The sequence below is a fragment of the Taeniopygia guttata genome, chromosome 1A (assembly GCF_048771995.1).
Source record: "Taeniopygia guttata chromosome 1A, bTaeGut7.mat, whole genome shotgun sequence".
NCBI classification, from domain to species: domain Eukaryota; kingdom Metazoa; phylum Chordata; class Aves; order Passeriformes; family Estrildidae; genus Taeniopygia; species Taeniopygia guttata.
Window position 1 is genome coordinate 11389092 of NC_133025.1, and position 19579 is coordinate 11408670.

Below are 19579 nucleotides of genomic sequence, written 5' to 3' on the forward strand. Positions count from 1 at the left end.
TGCCAATCTGAAAGGAATTTGCTTTAAACAGGATTATCTCAAAATCTGCAAACTACCTTATATGTGGGAACTGCCTCTGGAACCAGCCTTATCCCAACTGTTGGATTTTTGTTATCAAATGAGAATCAGGCTTTTTTTTCCTGTGCTCCTACTGTCCCGCCAGCACAGTGACAGAAGGTGAGGAACATCTTAAGATGTACAAGACCAGTAAAAGTGTGATTTTGGTACTCACAGTTGGTGATGGAAATACAATGTTGGTTTGGGTTTGTTTGTTTTTGTTGTTTTTTTTCCCCTTAACTTCAGCATTGTCTCAAACATAAGATGCTACATTCAATTTTACATCATCTGTTCCTACTAGTCTTAATGGATCTTGAAGGTGCCTGATTTTAAATGGTATCTCAAGTACTTCAATAGGTAATTTTTCATTTTTTGTTGCAGTGAGTAGGTAACTTCAAAGGCTGGTTTCCTGTGGCATTTTCCTTCCTAGTTATGGAAGGAATTAGAACATCCTATTCCCAAGTAATCTACTGCAAGACCTCTAGTGATAAATTTGGAAATGTGACACATTATATTGTTTGACAATCTTCCTTTCTACCAGATGAACTATTAAATGAATAAATTTGCTTTATAATATCTTTAGCAACTTACTCAATTACTGAATCAATCACTAATCAATCAGTAATATACTGATACCATAACTGAACTGCTAGTTCACCTAAGCTCCCAAGCTACAATCAGTTGGTCATTCTTATCAATACTTGTATTTGTTAACTTACTCTGCATCACCTATCCACATCTGTCTTTACAGAAGAAAACACAGAGATTTCTGTTTGTCCTTTAGTCTTTTGCCCTAGAATGAAAATTCAATGCACTCTTTTCCTTTCTTACACTTTCTCAGGTTTGGCGTGTTCACTTTTGCTGAATGAGCAAACTTTTTTCCATATAGCCAATTTCTTCCTTCAAATCTAAAAGTTTTGTTTTGCTCTTCAGAAAACTGATGTGTTTGCATGAAATTTTACACAGTAGTTTGTCAGCACTTGAAATAAGAAATACTGTACAACAAATTGTCCATACTGAAGTAATGCAGTTACAGTATAATTAATGCAGCTTTCAGGGCTCTCCTGCCTTCATTAGTGTGTGAGAATATTTTCCATTCATAATTCTCTCCATGACAACTCATAAAATGAACAGTTTGTGCTCATTTTGTGCTAGTACTCGTTTTGTTTCTCAGTCATCCAAGACCATCTGCACAATCCTTTTACTCTAAAGATATATATTTCCATTTCAAATCAACTTGCAGTTTGCTGAATATAGCAACTCAAATACTATGATTGAAGATCTCTTCAGATAAACTCAAATACTTTAATTTCTTCTTCTAAAATTCCTGTGGACTAGGTACTTCTTCCAATAGTATGCTCTTTCTTGAGTGTGTATAGACATCTAATTTTGTCTTTAATTCAGAAGGCCCATAATGATTTACTGTTTTCCATCTTGAGATGAATGGGTTTTAAAGCATAGATCTCAAGTTTCAATTTACACGATGTTATTTATTCTAAAAAAATCTTATCCCCAAATCCAGCTAAAGTTGGGAGTGAACTCAGAGCTGACTTTCTAAAAGACAAACCCTTAACTGGTTTTTATTATGGTAAAAACAATTTTCATAGAAAAACTTCCTCCTTCTGAGGCTGTACCATTTCCTTTTATGACAGCTGAAACTGACAATAGTGAGAACACATCTCCCCCTCCAATGTATTTTTTTGTCGTTTTTATCTCTTTTTCAAGAATTTGGTACTTCTGAACTATGTGTCTTTAGGTAAAAAACTAATAGGATGAAGTATTTTGAGATAGCTCTCAAAAAATATAGGATTTTTTTGCTATGTAAATGCTATACATTTTGACCATTTATTTAAAATTTTGTCCAGGACTTTCTTTTCTAACATCTGTCTATATTATGTCGCATGACTGGTTTTTTTGGGGTTTTTTTGGTTTGTTGTTTTTTTTTTTTAATTGTTTGTGGTGTTTTTTTTACCTGCAGTTTAAAAGCAAGTTCAATGATTTAGGAATGGACAAAGGCAGGCATATAAAATCATGTAAAAAGAAACTAAGCATTTCAGTCATGAATACAAGCAGTGCGGGGAAATCAAGTAATATCTATATATTTCACTGCTTCATAATGTCCAGATCATGTTATTACTTAAATAATAAGCAGTTCATTTTTCCATGTTCATGGACCAGGCACATTTTTTCACGAAGAACCAGCAGCCCAGCACACTCCTTCACCATTCAGGCTTCATGCTGATCATTAAGAACCCCCTGCAAGGAGCCTGAGGTCAGGAAAATTTGGCCCTGTGTATATATTCTTTCAAAACTAGAGATCTGTAAAACAGCTGCCTTCTTTTTTGTGCTTAGAAACAGTTTAACACACTGAGACTGATGCTATTTAGGTTTGAGAAAACTAACTATCCATCTCTCTTAGTATCTTAGTAACTCCAGCAATGGGAATTATAGGAATAATGGGAACAATGATTACTCTTCTGCTGTAGTCAAGAGTGGAAGAAAAAACAATTCTGCCTAATTGCAACAGTTACCTAGCTTTCAATTTCTGCAACACCTATATCCACCTAAATCAACTTCAAATCTTGTATAAAAATGGATTTGCTTTTATATTTTAGCATTCACAGATATTCACAAAAACAAAATTAATGTTTATGAAAAGTAGTCCAATGTATTCATTGAAATATATGAGTTACCTACACATCTATAAACTTCCTACTGTAGCCTTATTCACAAGCTAACCACTACTGCTTGGAACTGTCAAATTTAAACTGTGGGAAATGAGAAAATATAAAATTAACCTTATCTCTGCCCTTGCTAATCCCTGGCCTGCCATATATAATTTACATTCTGATTTTGCAGATAATATAGAAGAATCATGGAAAAAGCACTTTGCTTACTTCACAGAAACACTTTTTCTTCCCTTTAACTCACTCTATATTTTACCACTCTGCCCTGTCATGCACTGCCTTTGGAGATGGGCTGTCACAGATATTCCCAGTGGCTTTTGCAGAGGTAAAATTGGAGTGAGTTAGACTGAGCTGTCATGTACTGTAATTCTTTATTTTATGCTTTTCAGAAGGTTTAATTTTTCTAAAGTGATGCTCTGTAAGAGATACTAAGGAGAGTCATAAATGTGTGTTAACAATTTTTTTTTTATCAGAGAATGTAATTTCTTAATGTGGGAGGATATAGATTTATATCTGATTTCTGCCATACAGGAATATTGTCTTAAGATTGAAAGCCTAACGAAAACATAGAATCCTCCTTCAGCACCAGCAACAAAACAAAAACACAACCAAATAATCCCCACAAAACAAACCTCACAAATTAACCCAAGCTAAAAGAAAAAAAAAAATTAAAAGAAAGATAATAGAACTATTTGGTAACTCAAAGGCACCACACATGCAAATTTCTCACTATCTGAAGAGGCAAGGGCATTTAGAAAGGTTCTGAGAATGCTGCGATAAGGATATATCTAACAATAATTTGAAGTTTTTGTAGTAAATACTGAAATAGTTTGCTGAACTATTTTGTCCTGATGATAATGTAAATGTCATAATTAAAGCCGTCATTTGGCATAGGGATATGGATCCAGTCATGGTTTGTGTCTGTGGCACAATTCTGAACTATGGACTTTTAGATTTTGAAGCATAACCTTGACTATCTTCCAGACAAATATCATAAAAATGTCCTAAAATGTTATAGATTTCTACATATGCAGTGATGAGTGTTGGATTCTCAGCACAATTATAAACTTGTCCTATTTTATCTTAGTTTTCACTTGCATTAGACTATAATGGTTGTTGACATTTCTATTTCATCAGCTGCCTCAGTTCCAAGTAACTCTTTCAGAAATTCAGCTTTCTAAGGCCATATCATACATCCCTTTTTATATGCTCAAATTTTTCCCTTATTTCTTTCCAATGAGTTTCCACCCTGCTCTGCAAAACCTTGTCACTTGGACCTTGTCACTGCAGAGTGCTAAGCACACTATAAAATTCTCTTTCCTTTCCTAATGATTTGTTTCATTAGTGACATTCTTCAAATCAAATGTACCTAATCCATGGTTCAGTCTACTAACAGGAAATTGGTTCAGTGAACTGATTCTTTTATATAACAAAAGAAGTGCTCACTTAAAGAGTAATTTTAATACTTTGTTCATTGAAAAAAATGCTGACCTTCAGATTTTTCTGGTTTTAATGCTCTGGCGTTTCAGTTTGGATTTAACTGTAAATGAAAGCGTTCAAAAGCCATATAATCCATCGATCTCATACTTGCTGAAGCATTAGTTCCATGGTATGTGAGTTTTTTTATTTCTTTAATTTTTTTTCTGCTGTAATTATGTCAGCTATGTTATTTTCAGGCATACCTAATACTGGTGTCTTTTCTGTTGTACGTTTCCTAACCAAAGCCCAAATGTCTGCTTCATTTCATATTTTTTAATTTTGGAATTAGTAATTGCGATCCCAGCATCTGAATTCATTTGATGGGAGGAGAGGGTGTCTTTTTTATGCTATGAGTATTTCAGGTTTTGGACTGTTGGGGCTTAGGTGGTCTGCTTTGGGATTTGGATATCTAAAGATATTATCAGCTTACTTGATAGACTGTTTTTGTTTACACAGACTTTTAACTATTTCTTGAGACATTTCCTGAGACTCTTTTGTGAATTCTGTCACAGGAATATGTTTTTATTTCTCTTTGCTTTTAAAGAGGGTATAGATATCAGAAACTACAATAGACTACAGACCATTAGATTATTTTATCATCTCTCACATCAGTTTAACTAGCTGCACAATTCAGTGTTCTGAGGAAATACCAAAATCTGCTGTCACCACCACCACCACTGTTAGCTCGGCAGGCTTTCAAAATTATTAATCTATTGGTAATACTCCAGAAAGGGAGAAAGATGGACATAAAGGTCAGAGAAGGAAAACAAGAAAGAACAATTATGCCAAAGAAACTCTGTCTTGAAATTGGAACAATCTAAGGAATTATTATGCCAATTAAATACATTTATTTATTAATTTGTTTCTTTCCTCAGGGAACAACAATTCCAGTGTTATTGATTAGAATACTTAAGTCCTAAAGTAAAAAAGCCTTTTTACTGAGTCATGTCATGCTTCTTTTATTCCTTCATTTTTAAATCTAGTAAAATAACCTCTACCTCACAGAACACAAATGACCTTGTGTGGCTCAGCTATCATTAAATTATTAATATAAATACATTTTATAGTAGAAGCATGCATGGTGATCAGATTTCAAGGAAAGTAGGTTTCCAACGAAAGAAAGTGAAAAGAACCCATCCAGAATGTAAGCAAGAATTGTATAACATGATTTTTTACTCTTAATATACACTTGAAGAGCTTCTTTCTTATGATTTATCTCATGGATTTTCCATTGCTCTTCTGTGGGATACAGATATTCTTTGAAAATCCTAGCCACAGAACCATGAGATGTGCATATTTTCTATGTACAGATCCATAGTTTTCAAAAAGGACTTTCAAAAAGGACATAGTTTTCAAAAAGGATATTTTCTGTCACTACTCCTAGAAGTGATGGTCCAGCTCATCACTCATCTCTGACTATTCTCTTCCTTCACTCTTGAATATATATCTCATGAAAGGAGATGCATAGATGGCAGTTTTAACCATGCCCTTAATAGGAAGGAATTTCCTCTTGATACATCCTGCTCTACTTCTAAAAGAGAGGAAAGAAGCAATCCAGACATTCATTATCTAGTTTTCAATTCAGAATGCACTTTATCTGACTGGAACCTGGTTTAAAAGAAATGAGTTCTCCCCATTTCAGTCATCTGTTTTTGCTGTTGTGATGAAATGCCAGTAACACTCAGTAGCCTGTGCTACTGGCAATAAGATCTTTTTATTAATTAAGGAACTCTTCCTTATCTAGCACTACCTGTGAAATAGAATATCTGTTATGATGTGAAAAAGTTGAATAGCAAAAACAATTTCCAAAGCTCAATATAGCATCTGCAGTACATCCCAATACTGATGAATACTTCTCTATTCATGGTTTTATATACCCTTAATATTATACATATGAAAATTGTTTCCTGGAATCACTGGAATCAGATGCAAGGCAAAAAATCCACAAGTCCTCTTATGACTCCTGTAGGGAACATGAGACCTGCAGTAAAGATCTATAATCTAGTCAAATTTCAGCTCTCATTTTGGAGTAGCCATATATAAATTGCTGCTGTTCTACTCTTTCGATGAAATGAAAACCCCTTCTGTATCATATTTTAATGGAGTGGCAAGACAGAGATATTTGCAATACTGTATTCTGTTTGCATTTTTTTTCTTGCTAGGCTACAAGATTTTGACAATACTCAAAAGTTTGTTCTTATTTTATCAAATTCCATAGAAGAAGCTTAAAGGGTTGAATGAATATGCACTGAATTTTGGTATGTGTGATCTTTTTTCACAAGAATTTTTTTGTCAGTGGAGAACAGTGAGGTAAACTGTGATATCAGAAATTTTGACGTATATGTCAAAAATGGGTTTCTCTATATGTGTGAAGGTGTTCCATAGAATATAGTAAATACAGTAGAAGAAAAAGTAAGATTAGGCTCTTGGTGTTGATTCTGACAACTGGATACAGGCCTGACACTCTGGAAAAGGAGTAGTTGCAGCTACCTACCTTCTAAGGAGACTGTAACCTGTGTGCTTGGGATGCCAACTCACAGCTGTAAATCATAACATTTCCACCTAAAGTGTCGTTAAAGATTGGGTGTTTAGTATTTATTTTTGACTTTCACGTATAGCAACTGCATTTGTTCTTCAGTATCTTAGCTGTTACTAATGTTCCTACTGCATAGGATATAAGACATAGGAAACTTTAATTTTCTGTAGTTGTACATAAGGAATTCCTATTGATAACAGGCACTACCAGTTAGCCAGTTCTAACTTTCAGATCACATTTGAATTCACACATTTCCTATAAAATCTTTACTTGCCAACTTTCTTTTGCCAAGTGTAGGCTTCTTCATTCCAGAATCCTTACAGAAAAAGAAAAACTTCTTTAGGAGGTTAAAAAAGTTGTGATTTCCATCAGAGTCTAGTTATCAAAGATTCTTCTAGAGAAAATATATTTATTTGTGCTAGGATTAAAAAAAAAAAAAAAAAAAAGACATAGAGAAGTAAAATATTATTTATTAGGAGCATGCTGTACTATTTTTGGTTTCCATTTGACATTCAGTCAGTGCCTAGAGAATGAGTGGCATTATTTGCTCTGCTTTTGATTTTGAAGGCATGGGGTGTCAGTAATAATAACAGATCCTGCCTTGCAATGAGGATGGTTTGCCCTCCTCTTTCACTACATGTAGGACCTGTGATTTTGTACTGAAGAAAGAGCTTCTTCAGCCCAGTGAGCTTCACAGAGTCTAAAATTCACCTCAGACCTATGAAGTTTGTCTGCCAGACACACTGGTTTTATCCTCAGTTGCCAGTTTATGTAATGACCTACATGTTAGCCAAATTGAGTTCTGAGTGATCCAGAGCACGGCTATGATTCATTGATGGTGTTTGAATATGACTGCATTTGTAGGCACCTTTGACTTACTCTTGTCTAAAGTCTTTTTTCTTGCAAATATGAGGAGTTTACCCTTCAGACCTCCCACTAAATTTATATCACCTGATTTTCCTACTGTGTATTAATAAGTGCTTTGACTGAATCTGGATCTTTGGTAAAAGGTGCCTTGGAGCCACTATAAACAGTCCATCACAGCATGTCAATGGTTTGGCTGTTTTGTTCTGAGGATTGTTTTTTTTCATATGTCTGAATCTTCCAAATCACATTGCATGAGTTTTTTGTTTATTGTGAAGGAAGAAAGGATATTTCTTCTTCTGATAGAAGGGCCAGTGCTGAGGATGCACTCTGAATTCCATATAGCAGAGTAAAACTACAAAGCCATATATTGAAAGAGAGATGTGAAATATATTTTCTGAGCTCTCATGGCTTTTAGAAAGAAAGAATGCTTCCATGATGTCAAATCCACAAAATGGCTCTCTAATGAATCTTGTGGTTGATCTCCATAATGTGCTCATTATTCAGGACTTCCTAATTCCCCCTACCCTTTTTATCTTCACAAAAATTCTAAAAGCTTGAAAGGTTTAAGATGACTATTGCATTATAAAATTAATTTGAAATTGTCCATTGTGCTCCAGCATAGCTGGGGAGACTGAAGGACACTCAGAAAAATTCATGTTTCTGTATATGCCATACCCACATTCTCCTTTCCTTCCTTCTTGCCTCCCTCTCATAATGCTACTAGAGAAACTTGGTCCTCCTTAAGAAACCAAAATAAAAAAAATTTGCTGAGTTACACCAGTGAATCTGTACTGACTTTTGGGAATCACTCTTGATTTGTATCTCACTGAGAGTTAATTAAACTCTGAGGCTTAATGAGACCATTTAGGAACAGGTCTGCAAGGATATACCATGTGGCTTTGTGCAGGTGAATAGGTGCAGTGAATGGACTGGGCCTATTCACCCTTGTAAGTTTTTACAGAATAGTTTTTTAGTTATAATTTCAAATTTTACCTATTCTTTCGAGATTTGAAGAGAATCTGAAATATTAAAATGTGTTTAATAAATGCAAGAAGATTAGTTACTACAACTGCATTGTTTTGGCTGTACTGAACTACTTTTTATGACTACAAGCACAGTAATTTCTGATTCAGGATTTCTAAAATAAACTTTCTAACAATAAACAGTGTAAAAGAAAGCAGTGTATCCAGCCAGGTACATATTAAAACAAAAAAAACTATAATGATTGATAAAATAATGATATCAAATGTCCCGTAATTATATTGTCAACATTAAAGATAAGGCAGCCTTACAAAAACAAAAACAAAACAAGCAAACAAACAGAGACCAACACACTTTGAAGAATGAAAAGGAGAACATTTTGCTTTAGAGAAAAAGTTGCTGCAACAGTAAATGTCACTATAAGAGAAGAATACAATTTGAGGAAGAGGAAGGGAAATATGGAGCAATCATAGGAGATGCAGAATGAGAGAATATAATGATTGGAACATGAGAGGGCAGGGCTGAGTCTCTGTGTCTGCTGCTCTCCAGGGTCCTGAACTCTGAGAGCCGCCAGGTTGGTCAGGAGGAACAGGAAGAGGGGTCGTTTTAATAGGAAATTTGAATTGAATGCGGCCAAAATTAATCAAGACATTTAAATGTTGGATTGATATGTTTGTTTAAATAAGAACATTCATCAATTTTATTTATTTATTTATTTATTTATTTACTTACTTACTTACTTACTTATTGCAGTAGGGATTGTTTTGTACATCCTGTGCATTTCACTATGGTTCTTATGGGGAATGTGCATGTTTTCGCATACTCATGCACAATATTTAGAAAAGACTTTGATGTGTTCTGCTGACACAAGCTTCCCATTGTTGCATTCCTTGTGCATTAGATCTAATCAGAGATATGCTTCCATTCTGCTTTTCATACTGAGTTAATTCCCTCTTCCAGTGGGCAAGCACACCACAGAGTGTTTCATTTACTTGTCATGGTGAGATCAGGAAATCTATTGTTAATTATTATGGTTTCAATTCCCAACTCAGCTGCCTATGTCAGATGTGCCACTGTGTAAGTCTTTGACTATTAATGACTAGATGGAATATTACTATGAACACTATGAATATGAGGCTTTTTTTTCTTTATTTAGGCAAAATTTTCTGGAAAGAAAAACAATCAAAATGGTACCAGAAAAACCTCTTACAGACTTGTCCAATAATTTATTTAAATACAGAACTATCAGTTTTATGTGTGCATATAAGAATCAAGTGATACAATTCTTTGGACTTTTAAAATGCACATAACATACAAACATAACAGTTAAAACACTGCATGAATACAGAGGTGGATACTATTAATAAAAATAATAGCAGATTCATATTAATTGGAAAATATTATTGTACCTAGTTAAAATACTGAAAGTACAAGAAAAATTAAATAAAACAATTAAAATTGTAGCTATCATACCTCATACCTACATATAGATAATTTTTTAATATTTATTCTGAGTAATTTAATGATTGTCTTTGTTAATAGAAAACAAAAAATCCAGAATTTCAATTGAAACTCCTAGCCTACAAAAGCCCCAATGAGTTTCCCATATTTGAAGTTTCAGAGTGGAAGAGCAATTATATGAAAAATGCTTACCTCCTCTTCTCATACAACACAGCAGGAGGGGGGGAAAGGAAAAATGTGTCATAATTTCAAACTGTTGATTTTCCCCAGAGGAATCATATATGAAATTTGAAATCAGCTACTTCACAGTAAAATATTGTTTGTTTCAGACGGGTATTGTAGTCTTTGGTCAGTAACCATTAGGAGTTACAAGAGTGAATGTGTTCCCTTTCTGTAAATATCAAGCTGTGGATATGGATTATATGTGCAAAAAGTATAGAACTTCCGTTTTCTTTTTCAAAAGTATTATAGCTACCCCATAAAAACTTTACTTATTTTAAACAAGCTATCTTAATATAGCATATACAAGCAGAATACTAAAATGTATTTTGCTTTCTTTTTTGACTTCCTTTATTTTAACATGGCATTAAATAAAGTACATTTTTATAGTTCCAATTAATAGGAATATAATAAATTAGTAGACTTAATGCTTTAAAATTTTGGGGTTTTAATTTGCTATTAGCATTATCTTAATCCAAAATTTGCAATAGAAATTTTGAGAACTGTTTTAGAAGAGGGTTGTATCATATACAGGGTCTAAGGAGGACTGAGCAAACATGCACTTGAGCAAATAATCTCTAGCAGGTAATAACTTGGAAGCACAGTGCAATAATACTAGTTTGAGAAGGCTCAGTCAAGAGTCTTGGTATTTTCTAATATTACATCTATTCCTCCTGCAACTTTAAATTTTCTTATTATTTCTACTTCATTCGTACTACTAATGACACACAGGATTAAAAAATGTTCGCTAAAATGTAATTTAGCTCTTCTTAAATAATGGTGAAATAACATTTGAGTAAAAACATAGTCATGTCATATTAATTTTGATCCAACCACAGTGCTTTTTCAAATTTACACCTTAATTGACATTTACAGATAAGGAAATTATTTTTCTCTGTGAAGAGGTTTTACAAAACTTACTACACTTGGCTATTCAACAGAGGAAAAAATCAGACTTGCAAAAATAATATTTTTGTTTAAAATTGTATTTAATCAAGATATCACTTACATAAAAGGATAATTGGTAAAATATTTGACCAGTTTTCATGGATTTAGGTAATAGTCTTTGCAACATACTAAGTGCTTTTAGCAAAAGCATTTTGTATCTTTATGGTTTCAGGTCTTGAATTGGATGACAGAGCACTAGGGGGCAGTCAGAAAGATAGGTTAAGGATTTATTTTTATTTAATTCTTTCACATAACTTAAACACTTGAAATCTAGAAAGATTATTTCTAAACTATTCTATCTTCTCAAAAGAACAAACAATTTTTTTTTTTTCTATCTGACAAAAGATAGTTTTGCATAATTCAAAAAATGGTATCTTCCCAGTTCCAGAGAGGGAAATTATCAACACATGGGCAAAGTCATAGGAGAATGAAAGCATTCCAACTCTAGCTTCTTATAAAGTAGGTCACATGCTATAAACTCAGACCAGGCAGAGATTTAAGTTTTGCAGTCAGTGCCACCAGAGTTGTGTGAACTATGCTGCTGTTTAATAAAGAATGTGGCATCTTATTCTATGGGAAGAGGGGAAGAGGTCCTCTAATAAGAGAAGTGTGCAGAGTGAGTCAATCAAATGCCATTGGAAGAAGAGTGAACACTGAATAAACCAGTAATTGACATCTTGTGATTACCCCTATTGTAATTCAATTAAACTGTATTGAATTCCAACAGGGGAAAGCAGTGGGGGCACAGATCCTTGCTGCCATGCTGCCACAGACCATCGTACTGGCAGGCACTGGAAGTCAATTAAAAACCTTACTTATCCAAAATAACACACTTAATGAACACACTGTCTGAAGAGGACTGTAATTATCTTCTCCTTCTCATCATGAGCCTGAACAGGCAATAATACAAGCTCGAGGAGAAACAGTTGAACTATCCCAAGAAAGTTAAATTAATATCCTCAAAAAAATAACCAGGCATTTTTATGGGACTTTTTTTTCCCATTGCTACCCACTGGCTTCTGCCGAAGTTATTAAGGCTACTGTGTTTAGCAGTTAGATGAAGACACTCAGTCTTCTCTGAAATACAAGTCTCAGGACTGGTTGGCAACGTAATCTTGTTAAACTTTTACTGGAAGCTGTACATTCCATTCCCCAAATCATCCACAAGTTAAATTTTATGGAATTTATCTGAACCCTGTGCAATGTTTGTACAACGGAATAAGTTTCCGCTCTACTGAGCCCTTATGAGGATGCATCTGGTGTGCTGTGTCTGGGCTCCTCAGTGTAAAAGAGACCTGGTGCTCCTGGAGAGTCTTGGCACAGTTCTGTGAACACAACTGGGGGACTGGAGCATCTCTCTTATAAGGAAAGCAAAAGCTGAGGGAGCTGGGTCTGTTCAGTCTTGAGAAGAGATGACTGAGAAGGGACCTTAAGAATGTCCGTAAGTATCTGAAGGGAAGGTGTCAACAGGATGGACCAGGCTCTTTTTGGTGGTGCTGAGACACTGGAAAAGAGCAATGGGCAGAAACTGATTTACAGGAAGTTCCACCTGAACACAAGGAAAAGCTTCTTCACTGTGTAGGTGACCAAACACTGGAGCAGATTGCCCACAGAGGTTGTGGAGTCTTCCTCACTGCAAGCAATAAAAAAATGATCTGGATGCAATCCTGTGCAATGTGGAACATACACACAAGGGAAAAAAAGCATGGACGTTCCAGCAGACTTGATGGTGAATTTCCTCCTCACTGTCAAAGGAATTTTGTTACTTCTATTTTTATCATTCACTTATTTTTTAAAGAAGGGAAAATATCCATAATTTCTTCTTGTAGCTTCCCATAATATGACATGGAAAGGTCATGAATTCCCAAGGATATTTGTGGTAATGTAGCAAATCATCTCTCAGTTCTTTCTGCCTGTTTCAAAGTCAAAGATTAACAACTAATTCATTCCATGGAAAGGCCTTCTGTAGAGGCTTTCTCTAACACAAGTTGCAGGCCACATGTCAAAAGGCTTATTTATAATGTAACTGGATTCAGACCACATCTCTATCTCACCCTTCTTTCACTTTCTTTTTTGTAATCTTTAACCTGATGACAAAGGACTGTAGGTAAAGCCAAACCCCAAACTGAATCTACCTTAAAATTGTTGAATTTCTCGATTATAATATACAATATTTTTAAGGGTGGAAAATACTAAAATACTGTAAATGTCATTTTTTTATGTGGTTTGCCCCATTGTATAAATCAGGTGTGTAACTTGTATGTACTTGGATATTTTCACTCATCAATAACATGGATCTCAAATCAATAGCTGTTTTCTTCCTTTAGCACTAATTTTGAAACATAGACTTGCCAATTCTGCATCTGAAGAGAAATGGAAAAAGAAGCCACTTGGTCCTGCTTGCTGCACAAATTCAAAAAGACTTCATAAATACATGACATACCCGTTTTCTTACTGATTGAATATAGTTTCATTTTTAAGGATATACCTTTTGTACTTGCATATAAATAAACTGTTAAAAAGATGCAACCTATTTATATGGCTTCTTTTAGGAATAAATCCAGCCTTAAGGCTGATATTATTATAACTAAAATAGGGATTTTTATATTGTTATTTTATGTAGATATGTGCATTATTTTACTGTTTTGAAATTAACATTGCAAATATTGAGACTATTTCTCTCACAAAGTACACCATTAATTTATTTTTGTCATGCCTCAATAATTTGATTATGTCTGTGTTGTTGTTTGAATTAAAGCTCTAATTTTTTTAAAAGTATGATTTAAAATCAGTGATTCTTCTGGGAAACTCTCAAATTCCTCTCTAAAGATTTCAGGAGATAAACTTAATGATTTAAAAAAACTGTATTTATTTTCTGAGTAAAGTAATAGTTTGAACTGATTTACATTACTGATTTTTATTTTTAAATTTTTTTATTACTGATTTTTATTTTGATAAATACTATTGCACACAATTTCCAAAACAAAATTGTTATCTGCATGGTTGAGATAGGTTTTCATCCATATTTATTACATTATTATTAATTATTTTATTAATTGTGTATACATGTCTATACACATTATTTGCATACCTACTTGCGCGTATACATACAGCCTTTAGATGGAAGATTAGCCTCCATTTCTTCCAGTGGATTAACCTGTACTTACAGCATCTGAATGTCTTGTTCCTGTCAATGTGTATGGCAGCCCAGACATTATAAAAGGCTTTTTTTGGAAGCCTAAAATCATTGCTCTATTTCTTAGAAACGAAATTACTTTCTTTTGAGAGTTGTAAACCATACTTTGCAATAGATGGGTGACCACAGCATTTCATTGTTGAAAAGCTCTACTGTAGTCAGCTGTGCTAAAGTGAACATTTTGATGACTGTAATAAGTGTGCATAAGATGTGATCCTCTTGCTTAGCAAGAAACTCATCATATTCAGTGGGAGTCCTGTGCAGAATTAGACAACTGCACTCTAGTAATTGACTACATTGGAAATTTTGTTGAGCAGTCCCATGATTTACACACTATTATAACTACTCTTCAGTACCAGCAGGGAAATTTGTGTCTATTTGCCTTTTCACCAGTGATAGTTTAGGCCTATTTTTTTACTAAAAACAAATTTTATGTTGACTTTAAAACAACATTATAAAGGTTGACAGTATCCAAGTTAGAAAACACCGAGATATATATATATATATATATATATATACATATATATATATATGCAATTCTGAGTTCTGAAGACATGTAGCTTGCCTGCCCCTGCTAGCCTTTCCAGGTGGCTTACTCAGCTGGCTCTCTCATATCTGACCCATTGTAGCCAGGAAACATCACTACTCTGCTTGCAATATTGTGGCTTCAGGAGGGTGAAAGGAAAAAACTATTATAGAGTAACTACCTGTGGCTACACAGAGTGCCCAGAAGAACTGCAGAATTCCACTTGTAACCAGAAACTTTGACAATTGAGATGTAGTTTTGTTCTGTCTTGTGTTGGTTCCTATGGCCTTCATTAGGCCATCTGAAGCATTGGGATCACCTTAAACTTTTTGTAGTGTTAAGTGTAAAATAGTTGTTAGATATCTTTCTACAAGGATGTGCTTACCTGGGCATGATGTGTCCCACTTCTGACATTTTTTTTCACTATATGACTAAATGAAATATAGAAAAGCTAAAGTCCAGTGACTTTTTTCCCCATGAAGACTGGCTTGAAATAGTGCCATATATATATATATATATATATATATATATATATATGGGAATTTTAGAAGCCCCTTGGGGTCAGTCTTGGCTTCTGCCAAAAGCTCATGGACTGTCACAAAAATTTTTGCTATGATAAGAATGATGTGAAGTACTCTTACTAAAGCATTACTGAAAAGGATGTGTCAGGGTTAAAAACCATAGGTCTCTGAAAGATAGAGTTGTTTTTATCAATCCAGTTGTTTTTATCAATCCATAGCCTAATCATATGGTGAAGTGAACCCATGATCTCTCATATGACTCTTTTCCCTCAGTATCCTCAAAGAAATCCAGGTTGCTCCTTTGTGTACTTACCAAAAGAATTACCTTACATCATAAGAGTGATAGTACAGAAAGTAAAGGTGGAAATCTGGGTTTGTGTGTAGTGCCAGAGGAACTGAGGTGTCTGTGGACAGATCCACAGTTAATACAAGATGAGTAAATGGTTATTTGTTATATTGTTGGAAACATTGGGAAGTATTAAAGTGCCTGTGTGGGATGATGGATGGATGAGTAGGCTTTCTGGTTTAAACCTGAGTCTTAAAGAACACAGACATAGGAAAATGGATTTAGAATTTTTTTGGAATGGATGATACACTACATCTACACATTTAATTTCTCAGAAGGACTAATTAAATGTGGATGGCTACTTTACCCTTTGTGCCTAGTTTTGCAGGTGTTTCCTGTTTGTTACCATTTTATAATGAATGCATAAGCAATATTTTGAGTGAAATTTTGGTCTCATTAAACATGATAGAAAATTTTAATGGAAACTGGGGTTCTAAATGCAGTATTTTATCAAGACTCACTGTGTTTCCTATAAGATTTTCTTCTAACATATTGTTTGCAAGTAATTCTGACTGTTGCAATAGTATTTGGGTATTTCTTATTACTCGGCAATAATTAGGATTCTCACAGAATCGGAATTATTTCAGTCTTTTAGAGCCTAAATTCCAAAGCCCTGTACTGTATGGTAGCTTTAATCAGGGTAATCCCAGAGAGCAGGGCCATTGGATAGCCTACAATTTGGAGTCAGCTTTAAATGTAATGGCCCTTACATCAAAGACACTTTGAATTGCAATATAATAATATGAGTAAGAACTAATAATTGTTTTTAGTTGAGTACAGTCCATTTACTGATGAGAAATTGAATATGGCTTCAGCATAAATATTTAAATATTGTATTGTAAAAAATGTACAATTGGGAAGAATATGTAAAGGGATACAGAACCAACCTAGCATCTAAAAAAAATTTGTTTATTTAGGAATAAACCCCTGAATAGAAGTGTCATGGTATCGAAACTATGTATGGTTATTGCCACTGAAAAGTTTAATTGCATATCCTTGCGCCGTGCCTTCTTGTGTGGATTGCCAGCGCAGAGCTGGAAAGCAGAAGGACGCCCGATGATCTCCTCCGAGCCCTATTCCCCTCCCCGCTTTGTGATGTAAATGGCCACTTTGAATCCCACCGCGGATCCGTGCGCTCCGTCCCCGAGCATCCTCTCGGTTTTTAGGCGGAAGATCACCTGACCGGCCCCGAGCTGCCCTGGAGGATCGGCGCGGCCGGGCAGGGCTCGGTGCGGCGGCGGGGCCGCGGCGGAGCCGAGCGCTCCGGCGCTGCCGGGGGCGGAGGGAGCGGAGGGAGCGGGAGCGCCGCTGCCTCAGCCCCGGAGAGAGGGAAAACAAAAGAGCTCAGCTGCACTTCTGTGTTGCTGTGGCTGGCTTAAGCGGAAGATTCTAGACATTCGTGCCGAAAAATCAAAGCGCAGCTGAGACTACATCTACCGGGGAGATAATTTCCGTCCCCAGAATGGGCTGGATCCAGTACAGGTGGTTTGCAGATCATGCGAAGACAGACGGGCTGAGAACCATGGAAAGGTGGGATAAGGCGCTGCCTTCTCTTTCTTTCCTTTTTTTTTCCTTCTCTCTCTCTCTGGATTTGTAAAGCAGTATAGCTGGAACCTGAGTCAGGGTCACTTAAAGAGATTAGATGGGATTTAATCCCACAAAACAGAACCAAAATGGGAGGCACTACTGTGTTCAGACATAACTGTGTTCAGACAGATGTTGAACCCAAACTTGGGCTGAGTTGGACTTGCTGTGAGCGATCCTGGTGTAGCTTTTGATGTTGTCTTTGTTTAGAATAGTTCCTTCACGAAATACGGGGCTTTAGGAGGAGCTGCATGCCTCTGTAACAAATTGACTGTTCCGATGCTAGTAGATTTTTGCCAGAGAAGCTGCAAATGAAGGCTTTGGAGGTGAGTTTATGGAAATAGGAAGAGCTGTTGACTTTTAATTCCTTGTGATGCAGGCATGGTTAGAAGTTGAGCTGTGCTTGTTGTTGTACATTGTCTGAATTGTAACAATGGGCAGTTCAAGTAGAGCAAGTTTGAATGGTGTTTCTTCAGCAATACAAATGCATTTTACTGGTATGATTTTGGTTTTTCACAGAAGGCAAAGAATTTTTTCTTGTTTTGAGGAAAAAGCCATTAGATTTTTTTTAAATATCGAAGAACAAGATCAAATTAGCATTTGAATGGTTGTTGTTACCACCAGCATGCCTAAACATCTAAAACATACCCCAGCAATTTCTCATTTCTTTTGCTGGGAAGATGCATTTCTTTTGTTCCTGATTTTTTTTCCCTGCCTCTTTAGAACAAAAGGCATTTCCTTTTATCAATTTATTTAATGGCAGCAAGAGAGTTACATACAAATTAGCAATTTTATACAGGTTAATGCTCTGCTTAATTCTGAAGTAAACTGCCTTAAGGTATTAGGAGGAGAGGGGGTGGGCAAACCGGGGGAGGCTTGACCGATGCCCAAGAAATACTGAATTCAGATGGATTTATATCATACAGAGAAGCAGACATTTATCTGTAACTGGATTTCAGCTCCATGTCATGCAAAATCTGCAGACTATAGCAGGAAGACTCTTAGCAACCAATAAATCAGATTTGTAATGGGCCTTTAAAAATGTCTGTGAGGGGTGACTGCTTGGGTCCCCTTTGGCCAAATTAAGATGCAATCTGACAGTACAGTAGCATCTGTGTGCTGACATTTTCTCGTGAACCTGGTGAAAAATGGCTCCAGATCTCTTCTTCAGTCCCCAAAAGACAGTTTCTGAATAGCCATGCATTTTCCCCTTGTATTGTTGTTTGTTATAATCACCATTCTCTCTGGTAATGTCTGACTGGCTTGTTTTGCTTTGCTTTCTTTGACTGTTTGACTGGCTGAGGGGCTATAGTGGGCAGTGGTTGTTTTACCTGAAATCAGAACCTCATGCCAATACTACTGCTTACAAAAAAGAAATAATTTTACAAAGTGTGTATTGCAAATGTGTTGTAAAAATACTGCTAATAGAGCAGCTTCTGCCAGTTCTGCTGGAATTAGGTAAGTGGGTTGAAAAGCATGTGTCTTAAATAATGTGCCACCCATGATACAGGTGAAAAAGAAATGCCAGCCGGTGGTGAGTGCAAGTGACACGTAAAACTGAAAATCCTAACAAAAGGCATTAGCAAAAAGTCCTTAAAGGCCAGAAGTATATGTATGGGTACAAGCATTTGTTTATCCAAGGGAGTTCACGTTCAGATCCTACAAGAGCGAGGGGAAAGGAGGAGCAGGGGAGGCACTCCTGTAATTGTACTACAAGTGTGCTGGGTGGAAAGAGCCCTGCATGGAATGGCCATTCAGTCTGATTCTGCAGCTCCGCTCCAGCCTTCCTGAGCAGCAGCTGCAGCCCAGAGGTGGGAGCAGCCTCTGTCTGCCCATGTGTGGGGTGATTGCAGGGGAGCGAGGAAGGGGACCGTGTTTCTCCAGAGGGATCTGTGCCAGGGGAATTCATGGGGGGAGTGAGAATTTCACTCCAGTGAAAACCACTTTGTTAAATGCTCCCTCAGATAGGGTGGCTCCATAGCACAAAAGTAGGGCAGGTAGGAGGCAGAAGGGTAGCTGTGAGAAGTTGTCAGTAGTATGGATCCTCTCCAGAAAATGTGGCCAGTGTTTTTTGTGACTGCTTAATAGTGCCTACTATTTTTGTTGGTGCTTAGAAAGCATGTTGTGTGCAGTACTTATAAAGCCCCCAAATGTAACTTGCCAGACTTATT

The 19579-nt window shown here is 35.9% G+C and overlaps 1 protein-coding gene across 13 annotated transcripts in view; it reads left to right on the forward strand.

The window, feature by feature from the left end:
- MAGI2 (membrane associated guanylate kinase, WW and PDZ domain containing 2) overlaps window positions 1-19579 on the forward strand; it is a 694323-nt gene that overhangs the window by 299252 nt on the left and 375492 nt on the right. The window contains exon 1 of one of the 13 annotated variants that reach the window (XM_072919256.1): window positions 16810-17354. The exons of 11 other annotated variants lie outside the window; for them this stretch is intronic. The gene's annotated coding sequence lies outside the window, so the exon portion shown is untranslated. One more of the 13 variants, XM_072919259.1, reaches the window with a different exon arrangement.